Consider the following 18,723-nt stretch of genomic DNA (forward strand, 5'->3'; position numbering starts at 1 on the left):
TTCCCTTTTTAAAATAGGAGGTTTCAGGATCAATCTGAGATGCTCAGTTTATTAAGTTTGAAAATTTCCATTGCCCTTTGTACTGTTTTTATAAGTATTCCAATATTATACATAATTGTAGCGTGTTTCAAAGGATACAGTCTTTGGGGGGGAAATGAAAATAATAGGAGAGAATTTCTATTCTCCTAAGAAAGGTCTAGGCATTTTATTTTCAGGGCTGACATGAAAATATGCACAGAAATGATATCTTCATCTGATTTAACTTAAAAGTTGTTTTAGGATAGCTTGAATCTTAAACCTTTGTGTCTGAGAGTCCATGAAATTTTATCATATTTGAGTACCAAATGAAATAATTCATTTCATGGTTTGTGATTAAAATGATCAGCACCCACATTCCCAGGAGCAGCTGTTAATTGAAGATTAATTTGTAAAAGATAGAACTCATACCAGCTTATTCAGATCAAAGACACAGATGGAAAAAAATGAAATAATAAATTGTCGATAGGTTGAAATTATTTCATATTAAAACACCAGTCTTGCCATTTAGACAATTTATAGAAAATGGAAGTTACCAAGAATTATCTGTAAAGTACTTAAAAATTGTGTATGTAGCTAACCATTTAATAAGAGGTAAATATTATGGACATTATAATTAACCTTAGTCAATTTGAATAGGACAAAAAAAACCTATGTGGGCTTTGTGTGTGTGTGTGTGTGTGTGTGTGTGTGTGTGTGTGTGTGTCCATCTTTCTGTCTGCATGTGTTTGTTTATCCCTGTTGAGTGTGTATACTTGTGTATGCAGGTATATTCATGTTGGTAGGCATATGTGTATATGTGCAGGGGTATGTATGTAGGTCAGACTTCAGTGTTACATGTCTTTTTGATTGTTTCCTTCCTTCCAGTTTGAGACATGTTCAATTACTTATTAATTCGTCTAGACTTGCTAGCCAGAGAGCTGCCTGTCTCCAATGCCCGAAACCTGGGGTTATGGACCCTTGGCATCCAGTCTGACATTTTTGTGGTTCTGAGAGTCTGAATTTAGGACAGTCCTCATGCATGCTCAGCAGTCACTCCACTGACTGAGTTTTCTCTCTCAATCCCAGCTGTGATTTTAGATTTGAAAATTATGAATAATGATGGCAGAGTCCTGTATTCTAATTGAAAATATACAATTAGAAATGATGAAGGAAATGATATTTCAAAAGTGACTTTCTTGGAAAAGGACTCAACATTTCTCTATGATATTATTCTTAAAAAAACAAAAACTTCAAAAAAATACACCAAGACATTTCTTTGGCTCTAAACACCTAGTAGTTTATTCTCTTGAAAGATGAACTATGGGCCTTACATTGATACTCTTTGCATTCTAAGTAAGTGACCTCACCTACACTTTCATGATCTCTAGGTCCTTCCCTATCGCACATTCCTAATATGTCGTGGAATATTAGTTTTCTCTAATATCAACTGTTTGACATAACTAGGTTTAGAGATTATATCACATCGGTCATTAATAATGACAGTTCGTTTGAGTATTGTTAGCACTCAGCATCTATTTTATCTTAGTTTCACTCTATATAAACATGAGGACAACGCTGAAGCTCTAGGTGATATACATGTTGTACTTATGTTCAATGTAACTCCAGTACAGAGATGGCACAGTGTCCAACTCTAAATGTCCATCCCTTCAAGTTTAGGACTTAGCCTTTCTTCCATTAACTCTTTTACTTGAATCAACTACATCATTATTTACTTTGTTTAATGGTCATTTCCCCTCCATGCTACTTTTACATTTCCTATGCCCACACTGTCTGTATCACGGGGCTTTATCATACTGTTTTATTTCCATATGTACAAATGTTACCCAAACTTTATGCTATATAATTCGTATAATTGTGTTTTATTTATAAAACCATTTATAGACCATATGCTGTACAGCCAGCACCTTTCTATGCAGTGGAAGATTGTGAGTGACCATGATAATGCCTAATATCTCTAATGTATATGTCACTTGCTGAGAAACTATCAAACAAAATAGTGAGAGTCATGAAGGAGGAGGAAGATGAGACCAACATACACCAATCTCTTCTGTGTCCATTACAAATGCTCTAGACCTATCTAGACATTCTCCGCAGCCAGGGACCAAACAACCTTTTCACAGGGGTCACATAAGATCATATATATATTAGATAGCTGCATTACAATTCATAACAGTAGCAAAATGACAGTTATGAAGTAGCAGCAAAAATACACTACGGTTGGGGACACCACAACATGAGGAACTGTATTAAGGAATCGAAGCATTAGGAAGGGTGAGAACCACTTCTATAGACACCCTGTAAAATCATGGTGCATACCCTCTGAACCAGTGGGGAAGATTGGTCTTAGGAAGATCAACCACTCCTTTCCAGCTTCACACAATTAGTGAGCAGCTATTGGTCTTTGTGAACCTCGCGGTTCATAATGAGTTCAGAGGCAATGAAAACTGCACCAGTCTTCTTTCTCTCCATTGAATTCTTACTGCATCTTGTCTTGTGGCATAAATTTAGCACGATGGTTTTCTTATACTTATTTTAAAACTATTATATGAATGCCTAGAAATTTTACATTAAAGTAAGTATTTAGAAATAGAATCATATACACAGTCTGCAAAACAAAACTTCCCTTTAAGGAACTCCCAATCTATAATGGAAGAAAGAGGGGTAAGAGGACTTGACCAGCTATTGTAATAAGGGTTCTGTTAGGTGGATACCCATGTACTGGAACACCGAAACCCTTGGTATCCAACTTCTTTGTAATGGCTTGCCTTGCTGCAAGACCTAACTTCTCCACATCTAGATGTGCTTTGGCATCTACTGAGAACAACAGGGGCAGCTGGCTGTCCCATATAGAAGAAAGGGAGACCTCCCTTGTGAACGACTGATTGGAACATTAAACTACAAATAACCTAGGGCTGGGAGGTGGCTCAGCTGGCAATGTTCCTGATGCTTGAGGATAACAACGTGACGTTTGATCTGCAGGAAGTCTCTAAAAAGTTTGAGTATGGTCATGCATATCTGTAACCCTGGCACTGGGGTAAAGTGGGGATGGGCATCGGCAGAGCTCCAGAGAAGGATGGATGGCCAGCTGGCAAGCTCTCCTACACAAACAGTTAATTCCCAGTCCAGTGAGAGATTCTGTCTCAGAGGATAAGGAGGAATGTGGCAGTAAAAGAGTGAGGAAGACAACAGGCACAGACTTCTGACCTTCACATCCACACATGTGAATGTATACTTACACATACATGTAAGAACACACATATAACAAGTATGTGCATATATACATGCACACACAAAAATATGACCAGCAAAACAAGAGGAAGAGGTATGTGCCAGGGATAAGGGAAATTCTAACCAGAGTAATGAACAGAATGTATTCAATGAATGGCCTAAAATACAGGCATTCACTAGAAAATGAAACCGGAAAGGTAGCCAAATCATTTTATGTGATTCTGAGGCACCTGGTTCTGGAAGCTCTGAAATATAGATGCTTTGTCACCACCCAAGTCTCATTTAGTCAGGAAACCTGGGGAGCAGGGTGCAGAGGAAGGTCAGGGTAGCAGAGCTCTTTAAAAGCTCACCCGCATGATTCTAATGTGCAGTCATGGTTAAGAATTGGTGCTGCAGGCACAGGGGATAGGTTTAGAAAGCAAGAGCCATGAGGAAATTTGCTCCAGATCAAGCATTCTGGCAACTGTGCAGAAAATAAACTGAAATGTGTTACAGCAGAAATAAAGGAGGCACACAGCCCAGTAATCCACACATGGCACTGTATGTTCTTAAAATGACTTTTTTGCCTTGGTGGCTTTGTGCTAATTAGCCTGTAAACACATTGTCTAGAGGGTTCTTGTTAGGTTGTTTTTCCTAAAACATTTTGTATAGAGCAATGTATCCAAAAATACTTGTCAAGTCAAAGTATTTTACAGTGAGACAGAGGTTACCATGGATGAAAATTAAACTGAAGAATATATTTTTAAAAGTATAATTTACAATTATAAGATGGATACTTAGGAAATGTTTGGTAACAAGAGATGACAAAGGACTTTTAAAATATGTACTGTATCACCCCTAAGATATGTGCTTTTATTAACATATGTATCACTTCTCTGATTATTGTTCATATAGTCAACAGTATTTTCTCTATTTAATTAGGAAAACTAAGACATACAGTATCCCCATTATTTATCTGCATCATTAAAAGCTCCTGGTCAAATTTATTTAAGTCTGCTAATTGAGTGAGGGTGTTGCACATCTTTAATCGCAGAGGCAGAGGCAGAGGCAGAGGCAGAGGCAGAGGCAGAGGCAGAGGCAGAGGCAGAGGCAGAGGCAGAGGCAGAGGCAGAGGCAGAGGCAGAGGCAGAGGCAGAGGCAGAGGCAGAGGCAGAGGCAGAGGCAGAGGCAGAGGCAGAGGCAGAGGCAGAGGCAGAGGCAGAGGCAGAGGCAGAGGCAGGCAGAACTTTGTGAGTTACAGGCCAACATGGTCTACAGTATGACTTTCAGGACAGCCAGAGATACACAGAGAAACCTGTCTCAAAAAAAAAAATCAAGGAAACAAAAACCAAAACAAGACTGCACACATTATACACTGAGTTTCTAGGTGCCAAAACTTTCAGTGACACCATGATGACCAACCATACTTGACAAAAATATTTGTCCAAATTGCTGATCATTCTCTTGGACAGAATCTCAAGATACCTGCTGTAAGATTGCAGAGAATGTTTTAAAGATCTTCAATCAAGTTTTTCAAAAATTTACCTTAGATTACCTAACTCTTCACTCTGCCTGATCAAGTAATAAACCTATATTTTACCTACAATGTTTGTACACAGTTTCTTTCTCTAAGTGTATAGTCTTTATCATTTTATCTCCCTTTAAAAGTTAGTACACAGAGTATAAAAACAAGTAACAAAATCAAAACAACAAAACATAATACCAAAAATGCCCAGTCATGTCTTTGTTTTGAAAACACTGTAGCCCAAGGGAAGAAACAAAAGAAAAGATTGCACTGAACGTTTTTACAAAATGGCGTTGCCATTTGCTGAGTGTAAAAACCTTCCATCATCTCCCCCTGTTGAGCGGCCAATCTGCAGGCACTTTATGGAGCTCTTCATCTACATTGATTTTTCTGAACACAGTGTGGAAGGTGAGAGTAGATCTTCTTACACTAATCTGTATTGATATGATAAATATGATAAATTTATATGGTAAACATGTATCATTTAAAATTATATTTTATTCTTCCTTTAAAATGCATGATTTATAGTTCCATGCTTATGGGACGGGACTGTAGGATGTCTTACTCTGTAAAAAATGACACAGAGTTTAAAACAAAAAGATATTTAAGTGTCTTTGTATACAGGTTTGCCAAATGCATCATCATTCCTAGGAAATCTATGTATATCCGAGCAGAAACCTTAAGAATCTCTTTTACGTAGCAGAGGACAGCCTTGTTGGGCATCAGTGGGAGGAGAAGCCCTTGGTCCTGCCAAGATGCCCCAGTGTAGGGGAATGTCAGGGCAGGGAGGCAGGAAAGGTTGGGATGGGGTGAACACCCTCATAGAAGGAGAGGGGGAGGGGATGGGATGGGGGTTTATGGGTGGGAAACCGGGAAAGGGGATAATATTTGAAATGGAAATTTAAAAAAATCCAGTAAGAATCTCTTTTATAAATTAAAATTTCAATATTTCATCTTAAAGATTATATTTTAAAATTATACTTCTTTTTCAATTCATTATTAATGGAAGTCTAAAACTTTCTTCTTGATTTTCATAAACTATTTAACACCAATATCTTAGTGTCTTTGGTGGAATTCTTCAAGTCTTCTATTTTATTGATTCTGCCTTTTAGGAATGCCATTTGCTTTTAGTTTACTTTCAAAATTAGAGAAAATTTAAATTCAGTGCAAATTATAGAAGATAATATATATGCTATTATAATTTTTCTTATTATTAGAAACTTGTATATTCATTACAGGCAATTTCTTAATAATTATTTTATTTTTAGTGCTTGATATTTTGAAACTTTATTTAAATATTTTTCTACAAAGATAGGCACTGTGGGAAGAGTTGGAGAAAATATTGTATAAAATATTTTGTATGAAACCACTTGTATTGTATGAAAATCTTTTTTATATTTTATTTTGCTTTTACCCTTTTATTGAAAATATATTTGTAATAGTTATTTCTAAGTATAACTGAGTTAGTTTCCTGGATCTTCCTCAAAAAATGTCAGAGAGGAGTATTATCTTGTAGTTCCATACACAAAGCTATCAGACAATAATTTTATAAGATTTTACTTTCAAACTATGGAGTTTTATTAATCCACTGAATAAACTGTGGTATCATTTTGGTTTTGACTATTTATGTATGTCATAATATAGAGCATTTCCATGTTGGCTTTTTTTTCCTACACAGGATTTGAAGGATAAATTAAATATGAATTCTTGTTTCCTAAATGTGCATATGTGTTAATCTGTGTATATGTTGTGATTAGTAGAGGTCCTCTGTTCTGGAATGTGCTTTGATGTGAACATTGCTCTTGTTGGGTGGTCTTATGATTTTATGATATTTTGATCATAGCTTTGACTTTCAACTACATGACACAGGTGACTATAAGAAAAGTCCTTTAACATGTGGACTTTGGAACCCAAAATAGTCAGGTTTGCCGTCTACCTATAATATATATCTTAGAATCATCTTATCAAAGGAAAAACGTGATATTCATTGGGATTTACATAACTTTTAACAAGGTTGCTATTTATTATCGAGAATTTCAGTATTATTTCATCATTTTTATTAGGTAAATTTTCTATTTAATTATTAATATTTTATTTGCAAGCTTAGTGTAGAATTTGTTTCTGGTACAGAAAAGTAATAATAATATGAGTACTACGTACACAAAGAATACTAGATGTAGTTTCATTAACTTAATAATGTGTCTCTGTACTTCCTTACTTTCTATATGGACAACCACACAGCTGTAAGTAATGAGAAATTTTCTTTCTTCCAACATTGCATGCTTTATTTCTTTGGCTCATCTTGGGCATGTTACTGAAAGAAGACTTATCTAGATCTCAAAGACAAAGGATGTGTTTTAAGCTTTCACCTTGAGAACTGTAGACATCCATGTTATTAATGAAGTTGTATTCTGTTCCTAATTTGTTAAAAAAAAAACAAAAACAAAAACCAAACAGTGACTACATAATGAATTCTATCGATTTTTTTTCCTCTATGTCTTAAATTATTGCATCATTTTTACTTGCCAACTGTCATATCATAATTTTAATTACTGGGTTCTACATGTTAAAACAGCCCCTCCTTAATCGATCAGAAGCCATGATCACCTTCCTCTTTTGGCTGACATGCTGTGATTAAATTGCTTTCTGAACAATTCTTACTCAAATTGTGTATCGAAACCTTTCATTTAATCTTGAACACTAGGTCCCTTAGTGATAGTTATGAGATTATGAATGTTAACTGCATTCAGTTTTATTGTAAATATTTATTTCCATTTTACTCTACTTTATGATGCTGGGATGTACTTCATTAGAACTGTAATCTTATTTATTGATGATTCCTCTTTAAGATGGTATACGGTCTTTGAAACTGGCCATATTCTTGATGTACTGATATTCTTCTGTCATAGCCGTCTGAAGTATAGTTAGAACCCACATTGATAGGTGAATTTCCTCTTCTAAGACCTGAGTGCTTGAAATGTATCGATTGTTGTTTGGTTAACTGTTTTGTTTTTTTGTTTTGTTTTGTTTTGTTTTAGACTCAGTTAATCCCACTAAAAATTATGAGGCCATAGCTCTCTAGACCTATGACAGCTACAATGTACGGAGTTGAATGGATTGTAATTCTCTGCCAGCTAAGCTTCTTTCCATCCCAATGCTCAAAGAGTAAATTGGAAAGAGGATCAGGATTCATCATCTGTTATATTTTCCTGAAAATTGATAAGTGCTTAACACTATCTTTATTCTTTGTGATTATGCCCTAATTTTTAATGTTTTTATGGTAAATATACAACTTTCTTTACATGCTCTTAAAATATTATTTTATTACTTCTCTAGGCATTTCCTGTCCATTGACATTTTGGGCTTCTCCTTGGGGAAGGCATAGGATTTCAGGTTAGTGTCGGGTTTCAATTATCTACACCTATTGTAATTGTTTATATTTCTTTTTAAATTTACTTCTCTTTTACATTTTTGCCAATTTTTAGCTGTTTATCTTTTATTATTAATATATTTTTACACTACTATTTATTGTTGTTTTGTATTATAATCATTGTTTTATACTTGTCATGACTTTATGAATTCTGAGTCATCTACATGCATTGATAATTTTTTAAAAATCAGTCTTACTCTTCTCATACTCCAGTCACTGATCATAATCATAATATTAATATAATCATTGAGTCATATAACCTATATAAAGTTTTTCATTTCATCTCTATTATCAATTTTAACTTTAAATATAAATATTATGACTTTTATTAGGTATATAAAAACTATTCTGTTATTAGGAGCCATACTTAAATTTGTCTGTATAGTCTTATTTTACCATGAGTAAGATAATAATATTTAATAATACGATTACTATATATAAATATATAAAATAATAATAAATTAATTATCACTATAAAACTAAGGACTCTTGATGTTAGATTAGATATTATTATTAAATGTGCTATTTGTTGGCTATAAATACCTTTATCTTTTCTGATTTATTATTTTTTGAAAATGTCAATACTTCAAAATATTATCTGCCTGCAGGAGTTAGGTGGTTAAATAGGTGACTGAAATGTATCAGGCTAGAGTTGGGTAGGAAGTCTACTCCACAGACTTACATTGAGTGACAAATTTCATCTTGTTTAACAATGCTCTTGTCTGAGATTTTTCGTTGCATGTAGCTAAACTCGAATTTTATTTGACCCAGTTCCATGAAACCTGAAAGTGTTGTGAGGAATCATTCCCTGGTTGAGACCATCGCTGCATGTTTATAACCTCAGCACTCAGAAGACTGAAACAAAAGGATCAAGCATCTGGGTACTACTAGTAAGAACATTTAAAAAAAAACTTAGCTTGGAGAAGAGCTATAATTTAGTTGCAGACTATGGCATGAATGTAGGCCAATGTCTGTATCTCTCAGGATGTCTTTATTACTTAGTCAATATTCTTTCCTAAAACTTAAAAGTATGGATTCCATACTTGTTTTTCAGACACATGATATCAACTTAGACTCCAATTCAAAGACTTTTTTAAAAAATTATGTTATGAATGCTACAAGTAAAGAGAGGGAGATAGATTAGTCTCGGATTAACACCTGGAGGTGAAACAGTAGAATGAGGCTGCCCTGAGAGTGGTATTATGGGCTAGAATGGCATTTGTTAGTGGTTAGTCCTAGCACATCATTACCTTTCATTACAGGTTGGTCTGCAATGCTTTTCTCCTGTGGGATAGATGTAGTGCTTTTATGTCATTCCCTCTAGCAACTACAAATGAGCAGATGCATCACTGTGGTGCTTGGTTCTCTAACCATAAAGGGCATCACTGATATCATTTCCCATGAATATCATTTCCCATGCTAGTTTCCTCCACACGTTTGAACATTCCAAGTCTTGTAATGTGCATTTTGTCCTTGGCCACCACTCTGCTGATAAGTAGCGTATGCCATCTGTCTTTGACAGGGGTGTATGCCTTTAAACCTTAAATCCTGTAAAGGACGTTATATATTGAATAACCTAAAGAGATATCATTTTATGAAAAAAGTTACCACTGAGATTTCGAGGTCCTTTTGTATCATGATTCCCAAAATATTTGGAGATTCCCCTTCTGAACTTTGCATTCTAATAGGATATGTAGGCTATTTTATTAACTTCACTTTTATGAAAGTGACTGGCTTAATGAAGACTAGAATTAAAATAAAATGTAATAGTAGAATACAGTTGCTATGAAGGGGGAAATGGGAAAAACAGGTGGAGGAGACTTATCTATGGAGTGTGAAGGGAGGGCTACACAGAGGGACAGTAAAGACGGACAAATAATGCCGAGAATGTTTGCAAAGGCCAGAGGGAATTACATTATTTTATGTTTCTTTATAATTTCATATGATATATATGTACATATATACTATATACATGCCTATGCATTCAGATATATGTATATTAATTAAAGTTATGTCTTTTGGGATGGTAATGCTCCCCTGAAAAACCATAGAGTCCCTAACAAATCCCCAGTGCTGAGGATGGGGAACTTTATCATGATTTTTTGGTCAGGAGGTCTCCAAGAACCCAGAGACTTCCCCTTAGGCTTCCCTAAGACTGCCCTATGGAAAAAAGAAAGTAAGGTCCTTCCTATTATTGCAGAAACCACATAGTTTAAACACAAAACTTAAAGGAACTGATTTGGGTCTGCCTCCTTCCTGAAGACTCATTTTTTTTTAAAAAAAGGATAAAGTAAAGGATTTATAGGGAAGATGTAGATCTGGGCCTACTTGGGAGTAGAGTAGGGATGAATATAGTTGATATTGTAAGAAAAATGATGAAAGAATTAATAAAAATGTTATATTATCAAACAAACAAACAATCAGCAAAATAGACTCAAAACAAAACATCATCACTTAGGAAACAAGTTATGTTATAAAAATTATGTTATTCTTTATAAATTGATTCCTAAAATAATAATATGTTAATGATACATGTTCCTTGCAACAATTTATCTGATGCAAACATAGACATATTACAGAGATGTATGAGTCAGGATTTGGGTACATTCAGGGGTAGGGAAAGTAACTGTCGCCTGATGCTATTTGACAGCTTCATTTTGCTCAATCCTGTCTTTCACATATGCATCTGCTTTCATATTATTTGACATGTCCATTTATTGAAGATTATCAACTGGTTTACTAAAAATAGGAAGACTATAGAAATTCTCATCAGCAGATACCTAAAATGTCAAAACTCCCATTGGATTTACCCACAGAAAATGTACTCTTTGCACAGCTAGCAGACTCTATAAGGTCCCTAGTCCCTATCCTTACAGCAATACTGCATACATGTTAACATCATATCACAATCTCAACAAAGCTTCATATTAGGAAAAGTATCTCATTTCTAAGCCCTTTAGCCATGTGATTGATAGTGACCAATGGTATGTGAGAGGGCTTAATGAAAAGCTGGCTTGCTTATGTCTGGGATATATATTTTCCAGGTATCCCACTGGTCTTAAGGAAATCGTGAATCGTGTAAATACCCAAACTAGGACTAGCATAGAGCCACGTTCCTGTACATCTAGCCTAAATCAGTTGAATCTCAGTTAATATGCTGTTTGAGATGAAAATTTGATACTTTAGCTGGATGCCACTGAAAACTGTGTAAGTAGTCATTATTTTCTAAAACCCTGCTTCACACAGAAAAATAATGATTCTAATATTGTCTGATATTTATAATTACAATTATGGATACAAATAACAGCAAATAACTTAAATATAATAATTTTTCACCAAAACTATTCGGTGAAAAATGTCATTAAATACTAAATTAGGTATCAAGTGATACAATTTAATATAGTGCCTTCTGCTTTCATGATGATGGTGATTTTGTGGTTTATAAATTCCTATTATTGCAGATGAAAGGAACACTATGCATTGGGAAAACTGTAACAACAAAAACAAGGTGAGAGGGAACCCAAGAAATATCCACGACTGAACAGGAATTTTAATCCAGCAATATAGCTGCTCTGGCAAACGATCACATCCAAGGATATGTAAGGTTAGTTTATAGAAGGAAACAGAGATGTTTGAAATTGATGTCTAATTAAAGGGCAGACAAAGTGATGAATCAGAGAAAGATTTGACAGAAAGAGGCAGAGATAGGCTACTTTCATATAAACAGACAGGAAAGAAGGGCTACTTAAGAGCAGCTCAGAGTGAGTCAGGAGTAGATAGTAGTTTAGAGAGTGCAATTAAGTTTAGTTCAGATCAGTAGAGTTCAGTGCAGTAGAGGTCATTCAGTTCCATTCAGTTCGTGCAGTCTAAGCAGACAATGCAGTTCAGTTTGTGAAGTTCAAAGACAGTTTCTCCAAGAAAAACAATTAATTGAAAAGGTAAGAGAAGCCATTTTGAATCAGTCAGCTTTGAGATGATTTTTGAGCCAGACAACTAAGTTGAACCAGCCAGCCAGAGTTCAGAAAGAACTAAAAGGGGTAAGTTTATCCAACAAGAAGTCTCCAAGATGACAATTATATCTGGTGAACGAAAGTTATATTTACAATATACCAAAAGGTAAAGATGTAGGAAAGGAGACTGAATGCTAATTAGTCAAATAAATGTTCACGGTACAGTACTTTCAAAAGAGTTTCCATTTTAAGCTTAATAACAAAGTAATGGCTCAACATTTATTCTTAAAGTCTGGGAAACAATGCATTGCCAGAAAGAAAAACCCACATTTTTTTAGTTCTCTGACACATTGTATGATTTTTTTTCAAAGTGAAAGAAGAAACAATGCACCTCTCCCCCTTATTTGATGCATAGGAGCCGCTTGCAGAGAATTTTATAGGAGATCGTTCCCTGTCACGAACACTGAGAATTGCTGTTAAAATAAATAAAAATATTTAGAATAAAAGGGAACAATAACCAACTGTGTTTTTCCAGGAGATGTGTTTAGAAGAGAATGTAAGAGGAACCTAGATAGGTAGGAAGAATTTTTCCTGGAAAACTCTTCAAGAACAAGTTAAGAATTTTAGTACACAGACTAGTGCATAATAACAGAGTTGGGAGTTCGCCAGTTCACAAAGATGGGTGAAGAAGGTGACAAGGTAGGGAGACAATCAATAATGCCGAACTCATGCTTTGTGTCCACATGATCTACCTCTATCTTCAATTCTCTTTAAAACAAAGAAAATGGAAGACAGAGACACTGCTCCATTAACCTAAAATTACAGAGTTAGTAAAGTGTAAAGCTGAGATCAAAGCCCCAGTCTTTCTGCTGTAAAGTCTATGTATGTTTTAGTTTATTATTCTCCCATACATTACATCCTGACTGCGGTTTTCCTTCTCTGCTCTCCTCCTGCATCTCCTCTTTCCTCAAGGCTCACTTTTCCTCTGGCTCCCACCAGAAAAGATTCACAGGTAAATGACTTCCAAAGTACACTCCAGCAGTCTCCATCCAGAGAAGAAAACTTATTTTTACCATCTGAATTTGCTCCTACCTTGTAAGTGTGTAAGTAAAAATCTGAAAACATTATAGTGACCTTAATTGTAAATAAGGTAGTTCATTCTAAAAAGTATAATCTACTATTTTAGGTAATTTTAAATTCTGGACACAAAATAACAAATGCTATTGGTGTGAGTTTTTTCCTACCAACAAGTACTAGCATATCAAACACTAATGATCCATAAACCCCTCATCATCTTGTAAAACTCCTTCCTTACACAAATTTGCCAAACCCCTGGATATTCCTGATATTTTAGTCTATGTTAAAACCCATTTCTTTAATGCAAATTATTAGTCAAATATCAGATTATGATATGTGATGCTTTAGGTTATTTTCCTTTATTTTTGTATGTGCATGTATGGGTGCTTAAACACACATGGACATGCATTTGTAGGGTCTGGGAGTCCATGTCAGGGACCTTCCTTAATGGTTCACCACCTTATTTACTGAGATACAGTTTTCCTCCTAAATTTAGAGCTTCCCAATTCAATTAGTAGCCAGAAAGTCCTGGAAATTCTTTTCTTTACCTTCCCAGCCCTAAGATTAAAATACTGACTACTTTAGTCTGCTGCTTTTTTTCAGTTGTTTGGAGTTTTTTGTTTTTTTTAAATGTTTTTTTGTTTTGATTTGTTGTTGCTTTTTGTTTGATTTGTTTTTTTATTATTCTCTCATACATTACATCTTGACTACTGTTTCCCCCTCCTTCTACTCCTCCAAGTCCTCCCGTCTAACTCCCCTCTCCCCTAGATCCACTCTTCCTCTGTTTTCCTTCAGCCAAGGGCAGGTCTCCCAGAAATATCAATCTAACAAGGCACAATGTTACATAAGACTAGGCACAAACCCTCATATCAAAGCTGAGCAAGGCAACCCAGTAGGAGGAGAAGGGTCCCAAAAGCAGGACAAAGAGTTAGAGACAACCCTGCTACCATGGTTAGGAGTCTCATAGTAATGCCAACCTACAATCTGGATACCGAAGTTCCCAACAGTTCCAACAAGACTTTGCTGACATAGCCATTTCCCTGGCCCATCTATTTTTTTTAACTCTTTATTCCTCAGGCTGTGTTACTTTGATGCTTCAATCATCCTGTCTTTATTCTTCTTCCTTTTTAGTAGTTTCTTCTGAAATGTCCCCTCTGCTACTTATTCATGACTACCATTACTGAGCATTTTACTGTAAACCGGCTTGTGAGAGAGCTGCTTTACAAATGCTGTCTAATTTCATCACCATCAACCTTTGAGATGGATGATTTTTATTATTCTCATCACAGGTGGAGAGGCAGATGTTTCATCTGCTAAAGTAACTTGCTCAAAATAAATTGGATGAAAATAGATTTTTTTCCAAAGGAAAATTAAACATAACCCCTGCCCCCCTCCCAGCAACATGCACTACGATATCGCACTATATTAGTCAGGGTTCTTTAGAGTCACAGAACTTATTAAATGTGAATATATATATTCTCAGCTGTGAATGGAAAATGTCCAGCTGTGAACGGAAAGTCTAAGAATCTAGTAGTTGCTCGGACCTGGGAGGCTGGGTGCTTCAACTGGTCTTCTGTATAAGCTGGAATCCCTAAGAAGAAGGCTTCACTGGATGTATTAACAAAGAGAATACAAGCCTGCAAAGATGAACAAACCCTTCCTTTTCCCTTTTTGATAGTCTTATACAGGCCTCTAGATTAAAGGTAGGCCTTGAGATCTGTGTGCTGATTTGGATTAAGAGCATGTGTCATCTCACAAGAATTGGCTGGAAAGCTTTTGTCTCCGTGGCTCAAGATCCAGGTTACCAGTGTGCTGTCAGTGGATGTTTTTAATTCCAAATATAGTCACATTGACAATCAAGAATAGCTATCACACACACCATATCATATGCATACCTCAAATCCTTCATTTATCCTTCCTTTCTTTTGTAGCTTGAATAAAGCCTAAATTCTTCAGTGATAAGAATATTTAGAAAGGTAGAGCCAAAATTTAAAATTTAGATTAACTGATAATTGTTCAATTAACGGATTTCAGGTTTTTCTAGGAGAAAAAATTAGGAAATGTCAATGTTCTTTATCACTAAAGCCTATGGGATGTTTTTGCCAGTTCCAGGTTCTTATGGATTTCACAGTGATTTAGCCATTTGCCCGATGCACTTGATACTTAGCAGACGTATGTAAATGGATGTCTATAATTGCGTGCATATGTAGTGACCATTTCTTGAATGTTGCTCAGAAATGTTAACAGGCCACTTTCAATTCTGAAGAGTAATTATAATAAAAGAAAACAACAGGGAGTTTAATAAACAACAGCTGCACCGAACTTTTGTCTCCGGTGCTGAGGATGAATCTTTGCCTCTTTCGGTATCTGAAAGCTTATAACGAGAATGGTACACAGAGGAAGGCCAACGCCTTATACATTCAGGAGTAAAAGCATATTAATTAAAGTCCAAATGCACAATAATAAGGAAGCAAACATGGCTTTTTAAGTTCTGCTGTTGGCAAGGCAGTCCTGTATTACTTGGGTAACTAGTTCTACATTCCATCAACTTTTAAACAAATGTGTTCACTCTGCAGTGTGCAGAATACTGATCCAAGAATATTTAACCTAGCATGCTGTGCCCTGTGGATCAAATTGTAAGAAATTCCTTTTCTGTCCTTTATGTGGTTCCTTTTGATGATACATTGTTATTTCACTCTTGTTTTCTCACTTAAATGCAATAGACTTATACCTTTATTGCCTTTTAAAGTATCAGCAAAGCAGAGTATCTCACACTCTCACCAAAATAAGGATTTTGAATATTATACCTATACGTGGTTCTTTTATTACTTAGTAGAATTTGAGAAATAATCATTTCATTCCTTAAAGAAATATGAAACAAAATATATTTAGATATAATTTTTGACTTATGGTTGAACAGAAGAGTAAATGTGTGTGTGTGTGTGTGTGTGTGTCTGTATGTGTGTGTCTGAGTTGTGTTTGTATGAGTTTGTGTGTGTGAGACTTTGTGTGTGTGTGTGTGAGTTTGTGTGCATGCGCACATGTGCATGCATGCGTCAGTGTGTGTATGTGTGTGTATGTTTGTGTATGTTTGTGTGTGTGTATGTGTGACTGTCTGAGTTGTGTTTGTATAAGTTTGTGTGTGTGAGAGAGAGTTTGTGTGTGTATGAGTTTGTGTGCGTGTGCATGCATGCATGTGTGTGTGCGCGCGTGCACGTGTGTGTGTGTGTGTGTCTGTGTGTGTGTGTGTCTGTGTGTAAAAGTGTATCCTTATTTTCTGCTAGGAACATTGCACAAGATGATGTATGATCTTCTCGTAGAGTTGTTATTTGATAGCATAGCTATGCACTTTTCTATAACCTTTAAAAATAAAATAGTCAACAATAGATATTATATTTCATTAAGCAGCAGAACAAATTTGACATATTAAGAACCCAAGAAAGCCAAGAATGTGATCTGGAGAAATGGCTCAACAGTTAAGAGCACTTGATGGTCTTGTAGAAGACCTGGGCTCAGATCCCAACATCTACATATCAATTCACAACTTCCCAGTGGACCCAATGCACTATTCTGGCCTCCATAAGTACAAAGCAGATATATGGTTTGCATATATACATGAAGGCAAATAAAAACAAACCTTGAAAAATTAGTCAAAGAATGAGTGTCATTATATATAAATTGAAATTTTACAAAGAAAAGCTTCTTATCCATAACAGAATAATTTTCAATTACCAGCACCTCAAGAGAAGTGAGGCACTTATCAAAGAAGAGTTGTGTATACCTGTGTGCATGTTTCATTTTTCCCCTAGCTTTATGCATATTTAAAATAACTGTATACTTTACTGAGATCTGTAACCCTTGCCTGAACAGGATTCTTTGTTTAGACATGACTCTAAAATTACATTTCATATGTACAGAAAGCAGTACAGAAAGCAGAAGATAGGATATGCTATTCAATATGACATATCAAAACTTGACTAGAAGATTTTTTTTGCGGAGCTGAGGACCGAACCCAGGGCCTTGCGCTTGCTAGACAAGCGCTCTACCACTGAGCTAAATCCCCAACCCCGACTGAAAGACTTTTTTTTTTTTTTTATTAACTTGAGTATTTCTTATATACATTTCGAGTGTTATTCCCTTTCCCGGTTTCCGGGCAAACGTACCCCTCCCCCCTCCCCTTCCTTATGGGTGTTCCCCTCCCAACCCTCCCCCCATTGCCGCCCTCCCCCCATAGTCTAGTTCACTGGGGGTTCAGTCTTAGCAGGACCCAGGGCTTCCCCTTCCACTGGTACTCTTACTAGGATATTCATTGCTACCTATGCGGTCAGAGTCCAGGGTCAGTCCATGTATAGTCTTTAGGTAGTGGCTTAGTCCCTGGAAGCTCTGGCTGCTTGACATTGTTGTACTTTTGGGGTCTCGAGCCCCTTCAAGCTCTTCCAGTTCTTTCTCTGATTCCTTCAACGGGGGACCTATTCTCAGTTCAGTGGTTTGCTGCTGGCATTCGCCTCTGTATTTGCTGTATTCTGGCTGTGTCTCTCAGGAGTGATCTACATCCGGCTCCTGTCAGTCTGCACTTCTTTGCTTCATCCATCTTGTCTAATTGGGTGGCTGTATATGTATGGGCCACATGTGGGGCAGGCTCTGAATGGGTGTTCCTTCAGTTTCTGTTTTAATCTTTGCCTCTCCCTTCCCTGCCAAGGGTATTCTTTTTCCTCATTTAAAGAAGGAGTGAAGCATTCACATTTTGATCATCCGTCTTGAGTTTCGTTTGTTCTAGGGATCTAGGGTAATTCAAGCATTTGGGCTAATAGCCACTTATCAATGAGTGCATACCATGTATGTCTTTCTGTGATTGGGTTAGCTCAATCAGGATGATATTTTCCAGTTCCAACCATTTGCCTGCGAATTTCATACACTCGTTGTTTTTGATAGCTGAGTAATATTCCATTGTGTAGACGTACCACATTTTCTGTATCCATTCCTCTGTTGAAGGGCATCTGGGTTCTTTCCAGTTTCTGGCTATTATAAATAAGGCTGCGATGAACATAGTGGAGCACGTGTCTCTTTTATATGTTGAGGCATCTTTTGGGTATATGCCCAAGAGAGGTATAGCTGGATCCTCAGGCAGTTCAATGTCCAGTTTTCTGAGGAACCTCCAGACTGATTTCCAGAATGGTTTTACCAGTCTGCAATCCCACCAACAATGGAGGAGTGTTCCTCTTTCTCCACATCCTCGCCAGCATCTGCTGTCACCTGAGTTTTTGATCTTAGCCATTCTCACTGGTGTGAGGTGAAATCTCAGGGTTGTTTTGATTTGCATTTCCCTTATGACTAAAGATGTTGAACATTTCTTTAGGTGTTTCTCAGCCATTCGGCATTCCTCAGCTGTGAATTCTTTGTTTAGCTCTGAACCCCATTTTTTAATAGGGTTATTTGTTTCCCTGCGGTCTAACTTCTTGAGTTCTTTGTATATTTTGGATATAAGGCCTCTATCT

General features: G+C 36.2%; 1 pseudogene; it reads left to right on the forward strand.

Moving 5' to 3' along the window:
• Window positions 1–5,058: 5,058 nt before the first annotated feature.
• Hdac1-ps6 (Histone deacetylase 1, pseudogene 6) overlaps window positions 5,059–18,723 on the forward strand; it is a 57,445-nt pseudogene continuing 43,780 nt past the window's right edge.

This window comes from Rattus norvegicus, chromosome 7 (assembly GCF_021556685.1).
Source record: "Rattus norvegicus strain SHRSP/BbbUtx chromosome 7, alternate assembly SHRSP_T2T, whole genome shotgun sequence".
NCBI classification, from domain to species: Eukaryota; Metazoa; Chordata; class Mammalia; order Rodentia; family Muridae; genus Rattus; species Rattus norvegicus.